The 25,017-nt window shown below is 38.3% G+C and overlaps 1 protein-coding gene across 10 annotated transcripts in view; it reads left to right on the top strand.

Annotated features, from left to right (window-relative positions):
• The window catches only part of LOC128866379 (mucin-5AC), a 97,123-nt gene that overhangs the window by 48,580 nt on the left and 23,526 nt on the right, over positions 1 to 25,017 (top strand). The window contains exon 1 of one of the 10 annotated variants that reach the window (XM_054107070.1): positions 23,522 to 23,667. The exons of the other annotated variants lie outside the window; for them this stretch is intronic. The gene's annotated coding sequence lies outside the window, so the exon portion shown is untranslated. Of the gene's footprint in view, positions 1 to 23,521; positions 23,668 to 25,017 lie in introns of those variants that run through there. 10 annotated transcript variants of the gene reach the window in all.

Raw genomic sequence — 25,017 nt, 5'->3', positions numbered from 1 at the left:
CACCGCCTTGTTGAAAATAAAGGTTGTCCAGATCAATACCATCCAATTCCGGCCATAAAAAATCGTTCGGCAACTGGCAAAAATGGCAACTGTTTTCCAAACAGAAGTTTTTGCCATCCTGAAAGTAGCCGAATGGATAATCGAGAGAAGATGGAGCGGGAAACAGATTGGAGTCTTCGGTGACAGTCAGGCTGCATTAAAAGCCCTGGAGAACACGAAGCAAACCTCAAAGATTGTTCAAGAATGTAAGAAGAAGCTTAATTCTGTCGCAAGACAAAACAGGCTTGTACTTATATGGGTTCCGGGACACTCCGGTGTTCAAGGAAACGAAATTGCCGACGAATTGGTCAACCGTGGATCAGCGGTGTCCCCACAGGGACCAGAGCCAATAAGCGGAATCAGTTCAGCAGGAATCAAGAACTGGATCAGCGCTGAGAACGCTGCAGAACTGTAAAGTATTTTGTGACAAGTCCGAACAGAAAACTGTCAAACTTTCTACTAAAACTTAGAAGGAAAGACATCATCGAGGACCCGGTATGCCTGTCATACTTGGAGGAGGCGGATAGCACTAAGCACTTTCTCTGTGAGTGTCCTGCCTTTGCTAGAGCACGGCTACGAGTACTGGGTTCCGATGTCATGAGAATGAGTAATGTTCGTTCTCTAAAGCTGGATGATATATACAGATTTGCCAAGGAAACTGGAAAATTCTCACAGGACTAACTATATCTATCTCTGTCTCTATTCTTTCCTATCTCTTTCTCTGATACGTTTCTCCTTCCCTCCTTGACTATCTACCCCCTTTCCAGAGCTTTAAATTCAATGGGCTCTTTAGCCTGAGTGTTTTAGGAGCCACCAAATCTCCTGGTACTCCTTGGCTTGACCTTTTCAAATTTCAATCAAAATGGCATCTTTTATGTTAATTGGTTCTGGGCTGTGTAGCTCAGACAACACCTACACCAACCAACCAACAACGCGTGAAGTGAATACATTTAAACAAACCATGAAATAAATCTATTTAAAATGTAAGATAAACCGACAGGGACTTGAACAATTCTGGGATTCCGGAATCCCGGGATTAACATTCCTATTCGGAGCATGCTGCCAGATCTCAAAACACTATACACATTTCTTTCTATCTATAAGTTTTCTCACCGGTGCACAGTGCGGCCGATTCCTAAAAAGCTGGCCAAAAGTCGAAAAAAAAAGTTTCTAGATAGAGTTTTTTTTGTCTTTGGGTTGGCTACAGTAATGCCTTGAGTAGTGAAAACCGTTCATAGCAACGTCCTGTACCCTAAGTATCCTCTGTATTTTCAGTCGCAACGTGTCCTTCGTTTGAACATCGTATTACTGTCGATGAATAGTGAAAGTTGTACACATTTGAAAGATTTTGTAATGGAGTAAATTGAACAAAACCAAATGGAATCATCTTCGGAAGGTTAGTAAAATACGAGAAATCTGTAGTACATATCAATACCTCGACACAAAATTTTTAGCTGCAGCGTAGATAGCGTAGATACATTTTTTGCAATTTTTTTTTATAAAATTTGAGTTTTCAAACTGTATAGTAATACAACTCCGTCATATGCTGCTTTGAAACCTATTAAAGGTTACTCAAAAAAGTAATGGTTACTGAATAAAACAAGATTCAGCTGCTACCACTTGCTAATCAGCGACCCCGAAAACATATAAATTTACATGCATCTTGATTATGTTCTAGAATATACGCTATTTCACGTGAGGGGGTGGCCAATAGGGGTGGAAGGGGGTGGATTTTCAAAATTTTAAGATCAAATTCGTAATCAGCGACCCCGACAACCCCCGAGTAAGAAATTTTGAATCAATTACCTAATTTTTTGAGTTTTGGCCAGCTTTTCTGGAATCGGCCGCACTGTGCGGTGGTAGGCTTTGATTCATTCGTATAAATGAAAAATGTTGCAGTCTGAAGCCTACTCCAAAAAGCAAATATTTGTTACATAAATATTTCAGAGAAATCCATATTTTAATTTTGTTTTCGGAGGCGGAAACCTCAATGAGGCATGCGCTGATGCATATCGCAGCCAATCACAAGCGGCTACGAAGATCGGCGCCATGAGAATGCAATGCCAACAAGAATATTTAGCCTGAAACGCCTGAAATAATAGAAAATCTTTGAACTGCAAGTTTTGCGTACATTTAACTAAACTAAGAACGTGCGCCGTAAACTGAAAAGCAATTTCAACTGCACACATAAACACATACATACATACTTACATATATACACAGCTTCATTTACTAAAGACTTAAGCAGCAAACCTGCATTGCTTTTGAGAGGCGTTTGTGTATTAGCAATTGGTGCTGCATGCCTGAATTGGTGCGGAAATGTACTAGTAAATTACACGAGTAAACAATCCAAAAACGAAAAAATTAAAAACCTAGTAAACGCAAAAATCGTGTAAATTTTTTAACTTAGTACAGAAGTAAGAAGCCATGGAGACTTGAGGGATAGCGTGAAAGAGAGTAAGAAATATTGCTGCTACGAGTTTCAAACAAAAGCCTGGCGTTTGGCGTTGAAAAATAAGCTTACCTGTGTGGCTGATAAAATTGGTACAGTAAAACCTGCCTACGTCGGACACTAGCAGTGTTAGACATAGTGAACATTTTACTGTAGGTCCCTCCATTTGTGGAACAACATCAAAACGCACGCCACAAATAGGAAGAGGAGCTTGGCAAAACACCCAAAAAAGGTGTAAGCGTTAATTATAATGAATTCCAAAATAAACAAGACTGACGTTATAAAAATCTTTTTGATGGCGCCATCTTTTTAATGAGTTAGTGCGTTTTAAGTTACATCTCTAGCTGACTTCCAGTGGAGGCTTGGTGACATGCGGTTCATTGGAAGCGAAGTTATGGCGTCTAAAGTGTCAGTATTTTTGTGTCATCGGTACAAAAATGAGTTGCGAACAAAGAACTGATATCAAATGGTTTGTTTGTTTTAAAATAGGCAAAATGTTTACCGAAACATTTGAATTGATGAGAAAAATTTATGGCGATGATTGCCTATCTCGTGCCAGAGTTCATGAGAGGTTTACAAGTTTCAGAGATGGTTGTGGGGACATAAATGACAATGAACAAATGGGCCGCCAAAAATCAGTAATCACCGAAAACTCCATCGAAATTTTTCATAAATTTATCAAAACTGAACCGAAATCAGCGTTGAAATTCATGGAATCGGAGTTGAATATCTCCAAAACTTTAAGCTGATGGCCTAGCCGCTAATGCTTTTTAATTCATTGTGATTGTAATTCATTACTTTTCCAATTTTTAAATAAAAAAAAAAAAATCTCCAAAACATTGACTTATCACATTTTAACTAATCATTTGGGTCAACGAAAGGTCTGTGAACGTTTCATGCCGCACAAGTTAACTGACGACCAAAAATTTCTCAGAATTCAACATTCGAAAGACCTCATTAAAGAGGCGAGAAAAGACGAGAACTTCCTTTACAACATTGTAACTGGTGATGAAACGTGGTATTTCCAACATGAACCTGAAACAAAGCCTCAAAGTGCCGAATGGGAGGCCCCAGACTAGCCACCACCCAAAAACTCGCGTTTGGAGAAGTTAAAAATCAAGTTGATGCTTATTTGTTTTTACGATTCCAAGTGAATTGTCCACAAGGAGTTCGCGCCAACGGGCTACAACTTCAATGCATTCTCTATCTTGTCGTTTTGAAACGTTTGTTGCATCGCATTCGTCGAATTCGCCCTGAATACCGCGAAGGAGGAATCTACCACTTATTACACGATAATGCACCATCTCATCGATCCGCTCTTGTGACTGATTTTTTGACTAGAAACCACATTTTAATCACCAAAAACTCACCTTAGTTGCCTCCCTGTGACTTCTACCTATTCGGAAAGTTGCATTTGGTCATGAAAGGAGAATGTTTTGCGTCCGTAGATGCCATCCAAAGGCATGTACCGTCATCCTGAAGGACATTTCGGTCAATGACCTGAAACACTCTTTCGAAAAGCTTTTAGATCGCGCGATCACAGTGTATCTATGCCAGAGGGGACTATTTTGAATTAGTAAACTCGAAGTTATCAGAACAAAGCTCCTGTTGTTTCTATTTTAGCTCAGTCTTGTTTATTTTGGACTTCAACTTGTATATATATCAACTTCCCCTTCTAAAATATCACGTATGTAAGTCATTTCAATAAATAGCAGAAAGCAAAGCTGATAATAAATATCCTGAAAATTTGTCCTTGGTCTGTCCAGAATTAGATCCGCGCGGCTACAAACGAAGCTAGAGCGAATGATCTGTAAAGCACGCCACCAAAATTGGGAGAATCTTGGAAGAAGCAAGCACTTATTTCAACAACGTCGTTCATATCTATGAAAACCACACGCGCCACCATAGCACAATTTCTGAACCGTTTAAGAGTCTGATTTCAAGCAAAAAGTGAATATTTTTAATAATTTTTCAGTTTTCTGAAGACATTTTCATTTAAAAAAAGAATCAAAATAATAATTAGATCTAAAAAATCGCGTCTTAATTTTTTATTTTATATAAATAAATTTTTAAAGAAATACATTTTATAATGAGTATGGGAATAAGCATCCGCCTTCATAAAAGAGGTGTCGCTACTATAATTTTGTATTTATTTTTGAATTCGCTCTAGTAATTTCTGTTACTGGTGATTTGAAGGTGTATATGTGAGGTCTCGAGCGCAGTAGTTGACATTCGTTTGAAGCGTAAAGATCCCTTTCATCTGACGTCAAAAAAATCTTCGTTCGTCCTGAAAAAACAGCATTTGCAGGAGGTCATGCTTCATTATTACCTTTTAAAGAAAAGTGCAGCTGAAACGTGTCGTATATTGATAAATATTTACGATAACCACGCTCCACCAAATACCACTTGTAAAGAGTGGCTTCGACGCTTCCAAAATGGCATTTCGACGTGAGTGATAGAGATCGTGAAGGGGCATCGAAAAAAATCGAAGTTACTCAACTACAACAATTATTGGATGAAGACACATGTCGAACCCTTGATGATATGTCTAAAGTGTTGGATGTTGACAGATCAATCGTCGGTAAACGTTTATATGCGATAGGAATGGTCCAGAAAGCAAATAACTGGGTGTCACCTCAATTGAAGGAGAGGGCTTTCGAGCGACGTTTGGTGATGTGTGAGAAGCTTCTTGAACGGCAGAAAAGAAATGATTTTCTGCATCGCATCGTCACTGGCGATGAAAAATGGATCTATTGTGATAACCCTAAGTGTCGAAATTGTTGGTGCCAGCTAGGTGAATCAAATGAACCAAGTCCATCGACAGCGAAAAATAAATATTTATGCTTCAAAGGTTATGTTGTGCATCTGGTGGGATCAGAAGGGTGTCATCTACAGGGTGAACGATATGAAGTGTTACCTATTAAAAACACCATAATTTTTTTGTGTGAAATTAGTTTTTATTGATTTCAAAGACAAAATTGTTCAAAAATGATTACAATTTTAACATACCTTCTGCTCAAATATGAACGACACTTTATCAATAAAACGGTCCGCGGATGACATATGGCAAAAATAAATTTTTTGTTGGATGGTAAGACTGTTATAAGCTTACATGGCAAATTTCAGCGTGATATGTCACATAGTTTGTTTTCTGTGCTACTGTAAACAAGTCAAGCTCGAGTGTGTTCTTCGAATTTAACGATAGAAATTCAAGTTGAACAAAGAATTTATTTGAAATTTTGTTATTCCAATAAAATTTCGGCTTCAGACGCCTTAAAAATGTTGCAGACAACCTATGGGGACTCTGCTCTATCGCGTACACGTGTTTTCCAGTGGTACAAATCGTTCAAAGAGGGCCGTACATCGGTTGAAAACTTGCCTCATGAACGTCGTCCAGCAACATCAGTAAACGACGAAAACATCGGAAAAGTAAAGGAAATTATGCTTGAAAGTCGCACAAATCGCAAAATCGGTTAACGCTGAATATTATTTAAACGTTTTAAAGCGTGTGCGCGAGAACATTCGTCTTAAAAGGAAGGAATTGTGGGACAACAAGTCATGGTTCTTGCATCACGATAATGCACCAGCTCACACATCACGTCTTGTTCGCGATTATTTGAACAAAAATAATGTTAATATCGTTCCGCAAGCACCGTATTCGCCTGATATGGCTCCATGTGACTTTTTCCTGTTTCCCAACAACATTTTGAGACAATTGAAGTCATAAAAGACAATTCGAAAAAGGAACTGAAATCCATACCGAAATCGGCCTTCCAGAAATGCTATGATGATTGGAAAAAACGTTGGCATATGTGTATCGCCTCCAATGGTGACTAATTTGAAGGAGATAAATTAAAAATTGAACAATAATTAACCGTTTGTGTTTTATTTAATCAGTTTCGTTCATATTTGAGCAGAAGGTATATTCACTTTATCTCGATATGACCACCTTTTGCTTTGACTATAGCCTTCAAACGGTCAAAAACTGAGTTGCATGCTGCAGATGTGATCTTAAAGTATTTTGGTTCATTCTCGTATAATCGCTTTTTTCAGCGCATTTACTTTGACACCAGGCTCGATAAAAACGATTGGAGAGCGTCCATCAGCGGTCTCTGCGGCGAAAACCCTTACTCCCGATAGGAAATTGCTTCGAGTGGCCATACGTAGGCTCAAATTCTCGTATGAGTGTTCGGTCAAGTAAACACGATCGTTTTGAGTGTTTATGAACTGCTCAATTGGGAAATTTTTTTCATCAGAAAACACTATGTTAGGAAATTCGCCACGTTCGTGCAAGCGCAACAACTCCTTTGCTCTTTCGCACCGAACTTTTTTTTGCTGAGGTGAAAGATCGTATGCATTTTGGAACTTGTAAGCCTTGACCTTGAGCTCATTTTTCAATATGCTTCGAATACTGTCTTGCAATATTTTCAGTCTCTTTGGCCATTTTTCTTCCACTTCGACGTGGATTTCGTTCAAGTCGAGCCTTCACTTTCCGAACCGAACCATTTCTGGCGTTGTTGCGGGTTTTTTTGGTCCACCTCCATAGCGTTTTGCAATGCTAACAGTATCATTGTAACGTTTTATAGTGCGATACACAAACATTTTATTCACTTTGAGGTGACTGAGCTCACGAACATTGGCTGGTTGTGATTTTCCAGCCAAATATAACGCAATCACACTATTACGTTTGAATTCCATCACAGAAAACAAAAATTCAACAAAACTGAGACGCAAATGCTTTCGATGGCTTATAAACCATATATTGAACTGTCATTAGAACAATTTTGACGTTGATGTCATGAGCTGTTTTACAGATACAAGCAGTGTGAAGTTGGTAACACTTCATATCGTTCACCCTGTAATATGAACTCCTTGAACCATCGGAAACCATCACTGGCGATCGTTACCGACTGCAGCTAATGCGTTTGAATCGAGCTCTCAAAGAAAAGCGGTCGGAATGGGACGGTAGACATGACAAACTGATTTTGATCTGCAGGACAACACCAGGTCACACGTTGCTAAATCGATCCAGAAATATTTAGAGGGACTGAATTGGGAAATCTGGCCCCATCCGCCGTATTCCCCAGACATTGCACCTTCGGATTTCCATCTTTTACGATCAATGCAATCAGTTTCTATTGGAGAGCATCGCATCGCATCACTTCTTACGAGAGCATCGCAAACTGGCCCAAGGAATGGATCAAGGCAAAAGAACTCGAATTTTTCGTCAGAGAAATCCGTGTGCTGCTTGAAAGAAGGAATAAAGTTGTAGCTTCCAATGGCACATACTTCACATAATGTCTCCTTTGGCTAAGAAAGGACCGAAACTTATTCCCATACCCAATAAATAAATTTAAAATGTGTATCTTTTATTTGAGGTTATAGCAGCAGTTTGCAGCTTAAAACTTGAAATAAACTTTGTCCGATTTCCTAAATCATCCATACTTTTTATGCAAAACATTTTAGCAGAATTGTGCGAGTGTCTGCAATCTCCTCGGGTGTCCAACTTTATAGGTTTTACTGTGCCAGCGAAATTTTCCACGCATGCATGCCTCTAGTCCACAATACGCGCAGGTAGCTGCAACGCGCAGCGCAACGCCGTGTGGAAAGCAACTGCAAGAACTAGTAGCACTTGTGCTACTTAGTTGCAACTGGCTTTACTTTTTGGTTCCACACAATTGCCCGCCACTGCGAAATGCAATCGCACGCCAATTCTGGCAGCATTTTGATTGTAAATTACTTGCTCTTGCCGCAACACCAGCCAAGATAATGGCGATATTGCATTGGTGGCGGCGGCAGTGCAGGCAATTGCGGCAATGCCAGCACAAGAAGGCAGTCGGCAGCGGAGAATTGCATATTAGAAGAGACCTTGATTAAGGTCATTCGCTTCACTTTGGTCGTGGAAATATATAGAATATGAAAAGGCAGAATGGCTACTTACACACACACACACACACATATATATATGTATGCCCCTTTGTATATAAATTAATATGAACGTTAGTCTACTTAGTTGCTGTTGTTGTTGGTGTTGTTGATGCAACTGTGGACAATGAAGTTTGTTGTTTTTTACTGCTGGCACCCAAGAATGCATGTTCACGCATGTGTTTGTTGTTGGTGTGTAAATTACGCTGCCAAGGTGCATGGGTAGTTGTTCGGTTGGGCAAGACGTTTGTGCACAACAACATCTTGAATTGTTTGCATTTTGTTGCAAAGTTCGGTAATGCAAATTGACACGACAATAGAGCAAATTAAATTATTGAATTTTTCTGTGCGACCAGAACTCTTTGCAGCTGAATTGATCGGCATACACCAAAGCAGCGACAATCAAATTATCCAATTATCTTCGAGCATTTCAAGTTAGACAAAGTAAAATATGTTGAGCTGCGACAGTTGAGGCAGGAAGATCTTTATAATAAATAATTCGGGAAAAATATATTGGGTGCACAAATAGAAGACTACTGTGGCATAGTTTGCTGTCAAATGGTTGAAGATTTATGGTTGAAGATATTGTGCAAAAAGATACTGGTTGTTGTTGTTGTTGTAGCAGCATAAACATTCCCCATATATATTCAGGGAATGTTGCTGAAGTGACAGTCCTTGACCGGATATAAATCCGGATTGTTACGGTAGCGTAGAACAGACTGTCGGGGAAACGAAGAAAAAGTACTGGTACGACGGGTGCCTTTTATATGTCGGGATTAGAGAGCAAAAACAAATTTTAATCATCGAAAATCACTTTATTGTTTTTCAAAATATTCTCCATGAAGATCTATACACTTTTGCATGCGTTTGAACCAATTGTCGAAGCACTTTTGCCACTCTGAATGAGGTACCTCCAAAACATGCATTCTGAATGCCGCAACCGCTTCTTCAGGTGTCCAAAAACGTTGACCTCTCAGTTTGTTTTTTACGTACGGGAATAAAAAGAAGTCATTCGGTGCCAAGTCAGGACTATACGGCGGATGACCCATTAATTCGATGTTTTGGGTGCTCAAAAATGCAGTTGTTTGAGCCGATGTGTGAGAGCTCGCATTGTCCTGGTGAAGAGTGATCCGTCTTTGGCGATTGGTTTTCCTAATTTCTTGGAAGACAACTGACAAACAAATGGTTGTGTACCACTCAGAATTTACTGTTCTGCGTTCTTCTAGTGGTACGGTTGCGACATGTCCAGTTTTTCCGAAAAAACAGGCGACCATTTGCTTGGAAGTGCTTCGTGCGCGAACAACTTTTGTTGGATTTGGCTCATCTTGAAACACCCATACAGTCGACTGCTGTTTACTTTCGGGCTCATACGCGTAAATCCATGATTCATCACCTGTCACGATGTCATAGACGTGTTTCGAAGCCCCGCGATTGTATTTTTTGAGCATTTCCTTCAACCAATCGGCACGAGCCTTTTTTTGAGCGATTGACAAATTGTGTGGGATGCAACGCGAACAAATTTCGTTGACAGTCAAATGTTTATGCAATATTGAATGTACGCTGGTCCCACTAATGCCTAAGATTGTCTCAATCTCACGATAGGTCACATGGCGATCTTGCAATATCAGTTCGCGCACAGCATCAATGGTTTTCGGAACAACAACTGATTTTGGACGACCTTCTCGAAATTCGTCTTGGAGTGAACTACGACTACGATTGAATTCACCATACCATCGATAAACACTGGTGCTTGATGGAGCTTCATCGCCAAAAAATGAGTTAAGTTCATCCATGCAATGTTGCTGAGTTAATCCACGTCGAAAGTTGTAAAAAATAATCGCACGAAAATGTTCACGATTTAATTCCATTTTTGGACCAAGGTGAATCTTTAAAGTTACTGTAAACAACACAAATAGCGCTGGTATTTCAAAACGTTCCGAGTACGTAAAAGCCAAAAAATGTGAAACTTTACGATACAGCTATCAGTTGCCAGATTGCAACACCAGAGTTGCCAAATCCCGACATACACAAGGCACCCCTCGTATTTGCCTTTGTCTTTGCCTCTTAATTTTTTTTAACACCCCGCCATAACCAAGAAAACGAGTTTTTTTTTGTTCAAAATTAGCTTTATTTATCAATGTAATAATCGAGATAAGCGCAATCATTCCAGCGCCGCTCTTATATTTCATTCATCGTCCGCTTATAGAGTTCTTCCACTTCTCCCGCCCCGTACAAATGCTTCGCTCCGATTCAGTCTTTCGGTTAGTTAGCTGAGCTGAATCTGCTCGGTGTATTTTTATCGCACCAAATTTGAATGCAGCCAGCTTAACTGGTAACATACCCGCGATGTCTAATATATCAACCTCCGATACGGTGCGGAATGCGTAGCCTGACATGTAAGAGCTACAGTTTATTGCTTCCACTCAGGCCGGTACAGCTTATAGCAAGATAGATGATATCTCACTGCTAAGTAGCTTCCTAGAAGCCTGCCTAGAACCACTCGTATTCATCATAATCTGAGTTCGTGCAGTTACAGCCCCCGCTGCATGACCGGTGGCGTATGTTAGGTGCTGCTTAAAGCTCAGCCTGTGGTCAATTATTACTCCAAGATATTTGATACACAGCTTGGACTCCAGCACGTAGGATTTGCTGTCCCAACTATTTTCCAGCTACTGATAAGAACAGCTTCCATTTTATGGTATGCAAGGCCACAAGCCACTATTGCGCAGCTAATCTTTTGTTTTTGTTGTTGTTGTAGAAGCATAAACATTCCCCATATATATTCAGGGAATGTTGCTGAAGTGACAGTCCTTGGCCAGATATAAATCCGGGTCGTTCCGGTTATGTAGAACCGACTGTCGTGGGAACGTTAAGACTATACTTCACTGGATAATTTTTGTAGTCAGTCTTCATTCACTTTCAATGCTAATCTTTTGTGATTTCTATCGCTTGATTATAGATTGCTTTTGCCTGGTTGAAGAATTTAGCAACAATTACGAAGGCAAAGCTATCAGCGCACGGAAAGATTTGTGATCCTGGTGGTAGTTTGAGGCAAAGGGCACCATCGTTCTTTTTTTTTGTTTTGTCGGAACAATAGAAAGTACAGCATTCATACAGCATTAATTCCATTGTTCTGCGTTCAGGTTTCGTTTTCTTCTTTAAATCTACGCATTCTCCGAAGTAATCTGAGTAGATTTGCCGGTGGCAAGGAGCCAAGGAGGTCGCATGTTAAGAGATCAATGCCAAAGACCTCAAGCCGAATTCGAGCGAAGGGCGGGTAGATGCACAGAAAGTGGTCTGCTGTCTCATCCTCCTCTCCACATGCTGGGCAAAATGCACTGTCTGAGATGCCTACCTTTTCCAAGTGCTTCACCATAGATAGTGGGTCGTCATCACTCCAACTAGCTGTCTACAGTCCCTTCTGCTTAATGACAGGAGGATCTGCGACAGACGGTCGGACATGACAGGTAACATCAGTTTTGCCCATCAGCAGCCTCTCTCAGCCTGCTAAACTCGCTTGTGGGTGGTAGTTACCCATTTGCTAACCGTGGCTGTGATGGCGGCAGAAGGGAGTGGCAAAACGGGCTCTGGGCCAAAGAAGTTGGGCTCAGAGCCCATCTTAGCTAAGGAGTCAGAGGTCTCCTTACCCATATTATGTCTACCGACATAGTTCAGCCTGGATTTACAGGACTTGACTACCCCTGATGTGGTTGGAGGGCTGTCTAAGGCCATAAGCGCAGCTTGGCTGTCGCTGCAGACACATATAGATCTGGTTCTCCATCGTTTTTCTACAACAAAGTTCATCGCTTCTTGAACTTCATACACCTCCGCTTGAAGCACAGATGCATGAATTCCAAGAGCAAAGTGCAGTTTTGTCCCGCTGGATTCCACGTAGACCCCAGAGCCGGAGCCATGCTCGGTCCTTGAGCCATCCGTAAAAATGCGAAAACAGTGTTTGCCGGGCTCATTTTCTGAGTCTTCCCACAACTGAACCTCTGGTAGCACTACACTGTATCTCTTTTCAAGTACGACTCTTGATGGTATGGAGTCAAGGGGCATGGAGAGAATCGTTGGATCGATGGCCATGCCTTCTCTGTGTTCCAATGTCGGACAAGGACCGTACCAGTTCCCACTGTGTTTCAGTCTGCAGATGGCCTTCAAGGCCTCTCCTTGAATGAAAGCATCAAGTGGTGGTAAACCAATCAGAGCATCTAGTGGCGGTCCTGAAGTAGTCGGAAAAGCTCCGGTGCAACAGATGGCCACAGTGCGTTGTAGTCTCGATAAGGTCCTCCTGACTCCCACTAGAGAGAGTCTACTCATCCAGACCACTGATGCATAGGTGATAATGGGTCTTATCATAGCCGTGTAAAGTAAATACTCACTTCTTCCCACCACAGCGGGGAGGAGGAGGAGGAAAACATAACTGTATACAAACTTCTCTGTGCAATTAGATGAATGTAAAATTTTTTAGCGAATGCTCTTATTTTGTGAATGTTGTGTGTGTTCTGAAGTACAAAAAAAAGTATTCCAGCTCTTTTTAAATACTTTGTGTAACAATGTCAAGCAGTCGCTCAGCTATTATAGCCCTGCATCAGCTAGAAGCACGCAACTGCGAGATAGCACGGAAGCTTGGAATTGCACGTTCATTGGTTTCTCGTGCAATCAAACTATTTAAGGAGCTTGGTAATGGAAGAGGAAGAAAACGAACTGTTAACACTTCCAACAACCGAAAAATCTTCAAAAAAAGAGTTCAACGAAATTCTATGGTCTCGATGAGGAAAATTGCTGGTGAGACAGGCATCAATCGTGAATCAGTTTGCCTTATAGCAAAAAAAGAACTTGGACTTAAGCTTTATAAACTACAAAAATGCCAGCTGCCCACGGATGAAATCAAGAAAGTAAGTCGCTCGCTCCAACTTCGGACCACAGGTACGGGCTGGGAAAAAATCGCCTTTACGGATGAGAAGCTGTTTACCGTTGAACAAGCTCACAATCACCAAAACGACAGAAATTGGTCTACAGAAGCCCCTGGACCTTCATCCATTGATGAACATCGTCAAAATCCAGCCCACAGAGCAAAAACAACCCAATTGCAAAGACAATTTCGCCTCTTTCATTACTTCCCAAGAATAGCCACCCTGCTCACCGGATCTGAATCCGCTAGATTACAGCGTATGGTTGATTTTAGAAGCAAGGGCCTGTGCAAAACGCCACAAAACTTTGGAGTCTCTGAAGCGAGCGTTGCGTCGATAGTAGGATTGCATAATGGTAGACGAACTACAGCCTATAGCCCAACATTTTTTGAAACGTTTGAGCTTGTGTATTCGTGCTAAAGGTGGCCACCACAAAACTGGCTGAATATAATGTTACTCAAACATTGTCTATTAAAACTTCTCAATTTGTTTTGAGCTACTATCAATGATACATTTTTTTGATAAAAAAATGTTGTATACACTTATTTTTTGTCACCTTGTATAACACTGAATAACAACCCAAAAATATCTTGTTTGATGATTACATTTTCTAAAGCAGTTTTTCATGCTGATTACAAATCTGAAAACCGTTTTTCTCTATCACGTCAGGTTTTTAAGATATTAACATGTCCCTCAAGATTCATCTCCTCGACTCACATCTCGACTTCTTTCCAGAAAACCTAGGTTCTGTTAGTGATGAACATGGTGAACGTTTCCATCAGGACAACTCGGTGATGGAGTCACGCTATCAAAGTCGATGGAGTGCAGCAATGTTAGCCGACTATTGCTGGATGTTTCAGCGCAACATGCCAAATTGTCAGCACAAACGCAAGTCTACAGCCAAGAAATTCAAACCAAACTAACTTTCAATTTAAGGAACTTTACGTTATACCTATGTATTTTACAAGTGTATTATATCTTAAACTATGTGTATTTATGTTAAGTAGTACTCTATTCAGCGATATATGCTCTACTGTGACTTGCCTGCGAGTTGTTTGCTTTGATACAATATTAAACATATATAAATGGTCAATGCCAAATATCTCAACAACGGTGGGTGATAGAGACAAACGGTTTCTATATTTGTAATCAGCATGTCTTACTTGTCTTAAAACAAGTGTTGGTTTCCAAGATATTTTCCGAAAGTTTTTTTTGTTGCTTAGTGTAATTAAACGGTTCCTGGTGAGGTTAGTCTATAACTACAGTTGAACTACTTGTATGCTCTACCAACGGTCAGCAGCTGCTTCGCATAATTTTAAATTTGTAGGTGGAATATATATGAAAGGACCGCCCTAATGTCCACACACAAGTGCCGTGCATACATAATTCACTTGCAAAAGTATTCAGGCATGTAGGGGCCGAACGAAGGAAAATAACATATGAAGGCAACATCATTCCGTTTGAATGCACTTGTGGCACGGCGGCAAAAGTTCGTAGCCGGTTTTGTAGTTCTGCAATAACAACTTCGGCGGCAGCGACTCAGCGACTCAGCAACTCAACACTTCAGCGCCCATGCACTTAACACCTACACAATAGGCCAACAACAAATATTGTTGTTGTATAAGAAAGCCACAAATATGCAGTACTCATAACTGCTCGCCTATGTATGTGTGTACACGAATGTGCGAGTATACTGGCAAAGCAGCGATGTGCTTGAAATGAAGTAGCGAGGCAGCGAGACAGTCGCGGTGACCGCAGCGGTACAGCTGCCCACTCGTTGCATAGAAATGTGTAAGTGTAATTTAATTTGTTGCAAGCACGTCTTCGTATTCCTGCCATAAATTTAATTTTGTTTTTGTAGCCTTTGTGTTGCCTTTGCTGTTGCAATTTGTATGCATCGCAGCGCAATGGGAAAACACGGCCTCATCTGGCCACCGCCGAGGCCATTGCTTCACTCAGAAGTCTTCTGCATACTTTCAAATACAGGCACACATGCAAGTTTTTGAATTAGAAATATAATTTACATATTTCTACATATGCGAGGTGTGCAAGTGACAAGAGTTGAGGTTGATTGTGGCCACTTAGCTTTCCCAGAAATGCGCTGCTTTGCTCTTGAAGCCAGCAAAGACAATCCAACAAGAACAACAAGTGCAACAAGTTATGTGAAAACGATTATATGATCTTGTTGCTTTTTTGCTTGATGTTGTTATTGGCTGGAACCAATAGAGGTGAAGCACACTCTAATAGGAATACTTGAAGCAATTTTGAAGGTTGAAGTACATCGAAAGAGTTAAGCAACAAACCTGGTAATTTACGCCAGCCTTACGCCGAAATTTGTGCGTGTGAAAAGAAGAGGGAAAGGGAAGGAGAAATTATTAATATATTTACGCGTAAGTTGATTTTCCAGTTTGTGTCGCCAAGTTTTGTGGCATTTGTTTACTTTCTATATTAGCTACAATAAATCCGGTAGTTACGCTGCGCAAGTTCAAAATTTGGCTGGCCCGAATGGATACGAACACTCCGCCTCTGAAAGTATTCGATGCGGTACCAGCTGGTGATAGCAAAGGAAGAGGAAGACCTCTTTTGCGTTGGAAAGATCAGGTGGAGAAGGACTTGACTTCACTTGGCGTATCCAACTGGCGCCGGTTAGCACGAGAAAGAAACGACTGGCGCTCATTGTTAAACTCGGCGAAAATCCCGTAAGCGGTTATCGCGCCAATCAAGAAGAAAAATAAGAAGAATAACTAAATTTAGGTAACGGTTTTAGGTAAACCTACTGAATTGAGACCTTCTAAATTTAATGGCGTCCTCCGTTTTGTCAGATTGACTCCAGTTTTCGTGATGACGGTATTTGAAAATTCAGAATCATAAATTTTAAGATCGAAAGCCATTTAAATTTTAAATTGTATATAATATACCATGCAAAAAACAAACAACAACAACTTGCAACACATTTTCATGTGTTTTTTATTTTAGTATATTATAGCCGAAGGCCTACAACTACGTGATTATTAATTAGCGGTTACTGTTAAAAAAAAAACAAAGTAGTTACTCTTTCTAATAAAAAACTAAAAACATTTTTAACTTAAAAAAACAAATTTAAACTTTTTACAAATTTTTTTAAAACTTTTTTTAAATGTATTGTCAATGTAATAAACGTTAAAGCTCAGGAAGTTAAATACAAAAAAGTTAAAATGTAAACCAGTTTGCTAAAAAAAGTGTTTTCAATTTTTTATTTATGTTATAATTAATTAGTGGTTACTCTTTGAAATAAAAAAGAAAAAATTTTATTTTAAATAAATTTTTTTATTTTTTATTTAAAAAAATATTTTTTTTTTATTTATTTTTTTTTTATTTGAAGGAGTAACCACTTTTTTTTGAAAGAGTAACAAGTAATTAGAAAAACAGAAAATTAACTCTTTTAAAAATTTTGAATTAAATGTATTTTTTATGTAATAATTATTAATAAGTGGATACTCTTTCAAAAAGAAATTAAAAAAAAACATTGTAGACAAATTTTTGAAGTATTTGTTGTTTAAAAAAAAATTTAATTAAAAAAAACATTTTAATTTTCTCAATCTTTTGTTTTTTATTTGGAAGTGCAACCACTTGCTTTGTTTTTTGTTTTTTTGTTTTGAAAGAGTATCCACTTATTAATAGTTATTACATAAATAATATATTAAACAAAAAGATTAAATTTTTAAAAAAGTGAATTATTAGTTTTTTTTTTTAATTAGTGGTTACTCTTTCAAAAAAAAAGTTGTTACTCTTTCAAATAAAAAACGAAAAATTAAATAAAAAATAAAAAATATATTAAAAAAGTTTTTGGTTTTTTATTTAAAACAAAATTTTTTGTTTTTTATTTGAAAAAGTAACCACTTGTTTTTGTTTTAAAGAGTAATCACTAATTAATAATTATTACATAAATAATACATTTAAAAGCACTTTTTTTAGCAAACTGGCTTAAATTTTAACTTTTTCGCACATAACTTCTTGAGCTTTAAAGCTATTCTGTAAAATTGTGAGCATAACTGATTTTTAATATAACCTCACTTCTTTTTTGCAACAGATTTTCGTGTGTTTTCTATTTTTTATTATATGTTTACTACTAAATTAAAGTTTTGTTTTATGTAGTTTTTTACTGGTTATTCTTTCAAATAAAAAAAAAATAATAATTAAAAGAAAAAATTTTAGCAAACTAGCTAAAACCCCTAATTAATCAATAACTACCTTAAAAAAAGGTTTTTTTAGCAAACTGGCTTCAATTTTAACTTTTTTGTGTAGAATTTCCTCAGCTTTAAAGATATTCTGTAAAAATTTTGATCATAACCTCATTTTTTTGCAAACCATTTTCACGTGTTTTTATTTTCATTCTAATTTTTCTTCTTTTGTGTTTTTGCTTTTTACTTTTCACTTATTTTATGTGTCTTTTACTGGTTGCTCTTTCAAATAAATAAAAAAATTAAAAAAGTTTTTAAAAAATTAAATTTAAGATAAAAAAATTTAAAAAAGTTTTTCTAGCAAAATGGCTAAACCTAACTAATTAATAGCTAATACATAAGTAATAAATTAAAAAAAAAAGTTTTTTTTAGCAAAATGACTTTAATCTTAACTTTTTTGATGTGGATGTTCCACAGCTTTAAAGCTATTTTGTAAAAATTTTGAACATAACACATAACCTCACTTTTTAGCAGCACATTTTCAAGTGTTTTTATTTTTATTATCATTTTATTTCTTTAATGTTTTTGTTTTTTAGTTTTATTTTATTCTATGTGCCTGTTTTACGTTACCCTTTCAAATAAGATAAAAAATTTGTTTAAAAATAAAAAGAGAAATTTATTAAAAAAGTTTAATTTAAAGATCAATTTTTTTGAAAACTTTAGTTAAAATAAAAAAAAAAATTATAGAAAACTGTTCGAAATTTTAATTTTTTTAGATAATAAATTTATATTATAAAATTATTTTTTAATTTTTTTAGGTAACATCCTCGTAGCTGTGTTTACCGGTCATTGGATGATCGGCACAGACGCGGAAAAGCTAGGGTTACCATTTACCCCCACGGATGCTGTTAAGCACTTACTCTGTAAATGGCCAGGTTTGATAGCTAGGCGATTAAGGTCTCTGCGTGCTCCTTTCTTTGGCAGCCTGGCGCATTGCGTCAACATAAGTCCCATCAATCTTCTTCATTACATCAACAGCTCTGGCTAGCAGGAGATATCTGTCTGCTGGAGGTTTCATTATGGTATCAAAACGACGCTTTAGTGCTACTTGAGGAGTGCCAGATCGGTACTTCAACCATTTCACCTACCTAGATAACTTCCTCAGCTCTTCTGTAAAATTTTTCAATATAACTGGTATTCAATCGAACCTCACTCTTTTCCAAGAAATCAGGAAGTTTGGATCACTTTAAAATATGCTGAAAGGTTCCAAATAAATGCCTTTTAAAGTTTAAATAATTTTGTGATAGGATTTTCAACTTTTTTTCGCGCAAAAGTGGTCATAGTTAGTTGATTTAGCTTAATTGGGACCTTCTAAATTCAAACAACTAATTATGAGAACTTTTGCCCGAAAAAAAGTTGAAAGTTCTATCACAAAATTACTTCAACTCTAAACGGGATTTATTTTGTGGTCATCCCTACAAAATAGCCAATATTTTTAGTTATAGGGTTTTTAAAAATATTTTTTTTTTTCATTGTACATACCTATTTTAGCATATTTCTACTTGGAAATATTTCATACAAATGCTCTCATATGAATTTTAAATAGGTAGGTAGGTAAGATGGCAAGAGTACCCCAGGTACACTACAAGTAGCACTTACCATACCATTTTGATACCATAATGTGGGCCACTACCTGTGAAAGGATTTAGGGACGAGACAAACAAAAAAAAAAACCTGTCTACAGCCATCAAAGGAGAGAAAAGGGATCTAGGCTGGAGAATTTATTCATGTCATCCCCAAAGGGCACGCTAAGGAATCTCAAGCGCATAGCCGTCAAAACCGGGCATTTGCAGAGAAAGTGTTCCACAGTCTCTTTCTCTGCAAGATCCCCACAGCTTCTGCAATAGGTAAAGATCTTTAAAATTTTAGCGCAAAATTTTTCTCAATGCGGCATTCTACTGATCAATATATTTAAAAACTAAAAATACACACACATATATATAAGTGCTATAATAATTATGTATACACAAGGTGGCGCGAAACTGGTTTTTTTTTGTTATTGAATAACATTTTTACTAAATAAAAAAAAAATTTTGTGAAATGGAAATATTTAGTTTGACATTTACGCACTCTATTGCTTTTCTGTTTGTATCCTACAACTTCCTACCTCATTGGTGTCAAATACGATTGACGTACGATTGTTTTGTAAAACTCTGTAAATTCGTTTGGCCCAATTTTCAACGCAAAATTCATTCATTGCAAATATTTTGTGGTCAGCTCAAAATAAAAATATGTCCATCTTTTTGGCCAATTTTTCTATGCAAATGCGATATGCCATACTGAGCTCCTTGATAGCTGAAACATTTTATTATATAACAGCGAACATTTTTACTTAAAGAAAATTCAAGTTACACTTTTGCTTGAGTACAACAACAACTTTGAATGCATAGCCAAACAAACCAAGTCAGTGACTGCCGAAAATGCATAAAAATGGTGCTGTAACACTTACCTATAAATACTTAAAAGTACAGCCGCTCATACACACACTCACTTTTAAGCGCTTGTGTAGGCTTACATGCACACGTACATGCATACGTTGACGGGTAAGTGCTTGTAATTAATGTTAATAAAAATTATAAGTCTACCTGCGTTTACGCGCCCATCAAATTTATTTCATAATAATAAAGTAATGGCTGATGACAAGTGCGGTTGTGGTTTCGATGCGAAAGTAAAAACAAACAAAAAAGTATTGAAAACGTGAATATGTAGTAGACATACAAACATACATAAGTAAATTCGTATATGCATGCCTCGGTGTGCTCTTATGGAAATATTTTCTTTATAAACCCAACAAACATTTAGGTTTGATATCAGATAGATGAAACCCTCTACACCTTTATGGAGAGTGGCAACCACCCTAATCTAACCTAGATTTGAGTTGAGTTTGAGCAAGAAGGATAGAAACAAGATTGTGCCCATCAGAGAGTACGTAACTTGACATTGGTGCAGTTGCATGAGAGAGATGTGAAAATGTGAACAAGAATGCCAGAAGAAGAAGAAATTACACACACACGGACAAATTGCATAACTGCGACATCACACACACAGCGATTCTACAAACTCGCTGAGAGCAAAGTAGCGGTAACACAATCGGTGACACCTTATTATTCTCTCCTCCATTGTGGAGTTTGTGGTATTGCTTTTTATGTTGATTCTCATTAGTACCTCCAATTGAGAAACCTCGCATTCTCAATAAAGAAACATTTCATTTTTGGGTGGTAAAGTATTTGAGAAGAATTTACAACTTCATTTCAAATGTGGTTCTCGTCATAATGGTTCAGAGCGCCATAACAAAAAATTAAATGTTTTTTCTTTTTTTCTTACAACCTTGCTCTACACCTAGCTAAGGCTGGACAATTACAGAGGAAGTGTTTTGTTGTTTCTTGCTCGTCTTTACACAACTTCTACAGTATTCGTGAGAAAAAACTCCTACCCTACCTAACACAAGCCATGCATTTTTTTCCATCAAAGCCCAGTTTCAGTGGCATTGAAAATTTGATCTGCTATCCTTGCTCTTCTATAATGTTTTTATTTTTTTCTGGTGGTTTTCTAGCGGCTTCATGATCAGCTGGCGCAGCTTCTTCTTCGATTCTTATGCTATGAATTGCAAAACGCTTTTTGAATTTTTCGAACCAACTTTTACTTGCCACAAAATCTGGGTTGACAGAGGATTTTCCCTGTACATTAATTTGTTGGCAAATTTTTAGTGCTTTTTCTTTGATGATATTGCCTTCTGGTGGATTTTTTTTTAAAGCAATCATCAATCGAAATGCTGAGTGCCTTTTCCATTTTCTCAATTATTGACGCCCGGAGGCGAGCTGTACGTTTTGCGGATGTCAATGATCCTGCAGCTGCTGCACTTCTTTCGAATTAAGGCTTTTTCCAATGTTAGATGCTTTTTCTCCTTTCTCTGATCCAAGATTTTTTTCTTTACTTCTAAAGAAATAAATTTCCTCTTGAACGTTGTTTTTTATCTTTCTTGAACATGGCATGGGATTGAAACTTAAGGGGTTAGATACAGTTAGAATTTTGAAAAAATCAACTTTAAAAAAATGTTTTTTCTTAATGTTAAAAATGTATTCTTTAACACACCACGGCTCGACGCAGACTGCCGACCTGCAGCGTGAGAAACTTTTGTTTTCAGGCCACGGAGATGAAAATAAATAACTACCACAACACTCACTATGATAGAAATGAATACATCTCAGTGACAAAACTGTTTCCTTAAGACGGCAAGACATCTTCTTGTTGTGCTATAGCGAAACCTTGTTATAAGACGCCGTGTTGATGCTGGCCCAAAGAATCGTTTCGGTGCGAGCAGAGGAAGATCTGTCATCCGGGATTAATAGAGGTTGCCCCCAAGGCGGTGTGCTGCCTCCTTTGCGCTGGTGCATGGTGATCGATCCTCTGCTCACCACCTTAAACGACTCGGGAGGCTACACACAAGCATATACGCACGACGTTGCCTGTTTGGTAACAGGCCCTTCTCTTATGAACATCTGCAGGAAAGTGCAGAAAACTCTGGATATGATTGACACTTGGTGCTGTGCGAACGGGCTATCGGCAAATCCCACCAAAACTGGCATTGTCCTCTTCACCAGAAGGAGGAAGCTTGATGGACTCGTTCTGCTTAAGCTAAAAGGAGTCACAATCCAGCTATCCAACTTCCTTGGCCCGGAGCTCATTCTGCCACTCCCTTCTGCAGCCATCAAAGCCACGGTTAGTAAATGAGTTACTCTAGCTTGACAGGCTGAGAGAGGCTGCAGATGAACAAAACTGATGTTACCTGTAATGTTTGATCGACTATCGCAGTTCCTCCTGTCATTAAGCAGAGGGGACTGTAGGAGGCTGGTTGGACTGATGACGGGCAACTTTCTATGGGCAAAGCACATGGAAAAGGTGGGCATTTCAGACAATACACTCTGCCCAGCATGTGAAGAGTAGGATGAGACGGCGGACCACTTTCTGTGCGTCTGTCCGGCCTTCGCTCGAATCAGGCTTGAGGTCTTTGGCACTGATGCGTTAAGATGCGACCGCCCTGGCTTCTTGGCACCACAAGATCTACTCAGATTTCTTTGGAGGTCGAGTAGATTTAAAGAAATATAAAAAGGGAAGGTGTAACTAAATAACTTTTTCATACAAATTTTACAGGCGAAACTATTTTGCGAAACACACTGTACTTGCGTTGCTTGCTCACTGTGTGTACATACGCCGATGAAAAAATCTTTTCTAAAACATATAGGGTTTGCCAGTGCTGCCATGCCTGTTTTTATGTATTAAAACAATGTAGGCAACTGGGAGAAAACTAATAACTTTATTTATTTATTAAAATGCAATATAATTACAAATAATTATACCGCATGCGAAATTTTACAGCACTGACTGCAAGGCCTTCGACGGTGAGAAAATTATTATTCTGTGCGAAAATTTTTTCTCTCAACTTTAGCTCAACTTTAGAACTATAAATTTCTCAAGGGCGGATAAGCAACTTTTTGTTGCTTGTTGGGCAGGTGCATACATGCATACATACAACTATACTATACAAACTCACACACACGCACTTGGTGAGCGTAAATGCAACCACGTCAGTGTTTCGTAATTATTGTCGCCAAAGGTAGCCAAATTTGTATAGTGGGTGCGTGTGTGTGTGCGAGTGTGCATGTCCCGCGTTACTTGGCGCCAGCACTGCCAGTTGGCTTGTGACTAATTGCCGTTTGCGTTACTTCTCTGCTGTGCTATTTTTCACCGCCGCTGCGGTGTTGTAAGCCGCCTTTTGGCTTCCCTTTTGGCGAAATTAGTGTGTGTCGCCACCAAGGCGTTTGATTGGATTTCATTCACGGTATTTTGATTTTTATGAGCTTCAAGTCTCCCGGCACATTTCTGTTTGCACAATTTGCGTTTACATGCCAACCACCTTTGCGCGCTTCGGTGGGGTGCTTATCGTTTTCCGTGACAGGAAGTTGCAGTCAGTGAGCGAGTGAATTACGCAGTCATTGCAAAGTGATTTGAAGTAATTTCGGCGACGTCGACTCAACGAAATAGAAAGTATTTTCCTACAAACTTCGTAATGGCGCGCGCGAGTGTTGCTGTAGGTCGAAAAAGTTACACATATCCGCGGGTATGGTTTTGTTGCGCCGTTATGGGCTGATTTCATGCATTTGCCTAATGAATATTCGTACTCGTACATGCACGCGTGCGTGGCTTTTCTTTCATACACACCTATGCGAGTGTGTGTGTGTGCGTGGTTGTTTTACATACGATTTCGGTACTAATTAAGTCAAGTAGTGGAACTAATGTCTTGACAGCCAGACGTCGACGAACGCTTAACAGACAATAGCAACTATTGGCCAACGAACTTACTCAACAATAGATAAAGCATTTTGAAAAAATATTAAAATTGCGCCTAAGTTGTTTGCAAAATTTTTCGCTTTTGTATTATGCGCTGAAATTTATGAGCCTTTTGGTTTGCCACTGAATATTTGAAACGCTCGATACCCGCAAGCAATTACGCTTTGTTAATATTTGTTTTTGTATAGAGGTTGATCTGCAAAAAACAAAAAGTGGCACCACCCAGTCATAGCTGTAAAGCATTTTAATGCTTTGTGTATTAATTATAAATATTGTAAACTTGTTAGGCGCTGTAAAGAAAGTAAAAGTTTGTTACGGTATGTTTTTTTCTTTGTATCTTTTTTTGCTGTTTTTTTTTTTTGCTATCGCTTTTTGACATAACTTAAATCCATTCCATTTATGCAGTTTCCAAACACTTTTACCTTCGTTTGGATGAGCGCAAAACTGGCTCCATTTGACAATTAGACCACAAATACCTACACACACGCCATGTTTAGTTGACTGGTTTGCTCATGTGTGTGTGTGTTTATCAAAAAGTCGGTGAACATTTGTCACAGTGATCGCTTTTCTTCGAATATTTATCGATGCTGCGGGGATTTTGTGAAAGTGTTTACCTTTTTCAAAACTGATTGGAATACTTTATTTTAATGTTACATTTTTCTCTAAAGCTTGCATTGCCCATTCCTCTGCTTCTTCATAGGCCAAAGTAAATTTAACTATAAAAGACGATGGCAATTACAGCTAACAGAGCCTAACTTGCAGCCAACAGCCTAAGTATTCAGTTGCATGAATGATTTTCAAAGTTTATTTTCATTAAAAATATTATTGTATTTCTTAAACGCTGGTCTCCACGTCATTCGATAACCATTTGTGGCTTGAATTCGCTTTTACTTTTTCGTACGCTTCAATAACTTCAGTTTTATCGGCAACTGAGCGTCTAACTCAAATGTGGATAACAGAAAATGCCAGTGGAGCAAATATTGCATAAAATAAAAGCAGTGAAAATGTCCGCGCGCGCATGCTGAATAATATGAGTTTTTTCTTTGAACAGTCTGACTTATTCGATTTTAATTGCACCCATATACAATAATTTATAATAAGTTCACATATAACTGAATTA

Source organism: Anastrepha ludens, chromosome 6 (assembly GCF_028408465.1).
Source record: "Anastrepha ludens isolate Willacy chromosome 6, idAnaLude1.1, whole genome shotgun sequence".
NCBI classification, from domain to species: Eukaryota; Metazoa; Arthropoda; class Insecta; order Diptera; family Tephritidae; genus Anastrepha; species Anastrepha ludens.
This window is presented reverse-complemented; position numbering and strand designations above follow the sequence as displayed.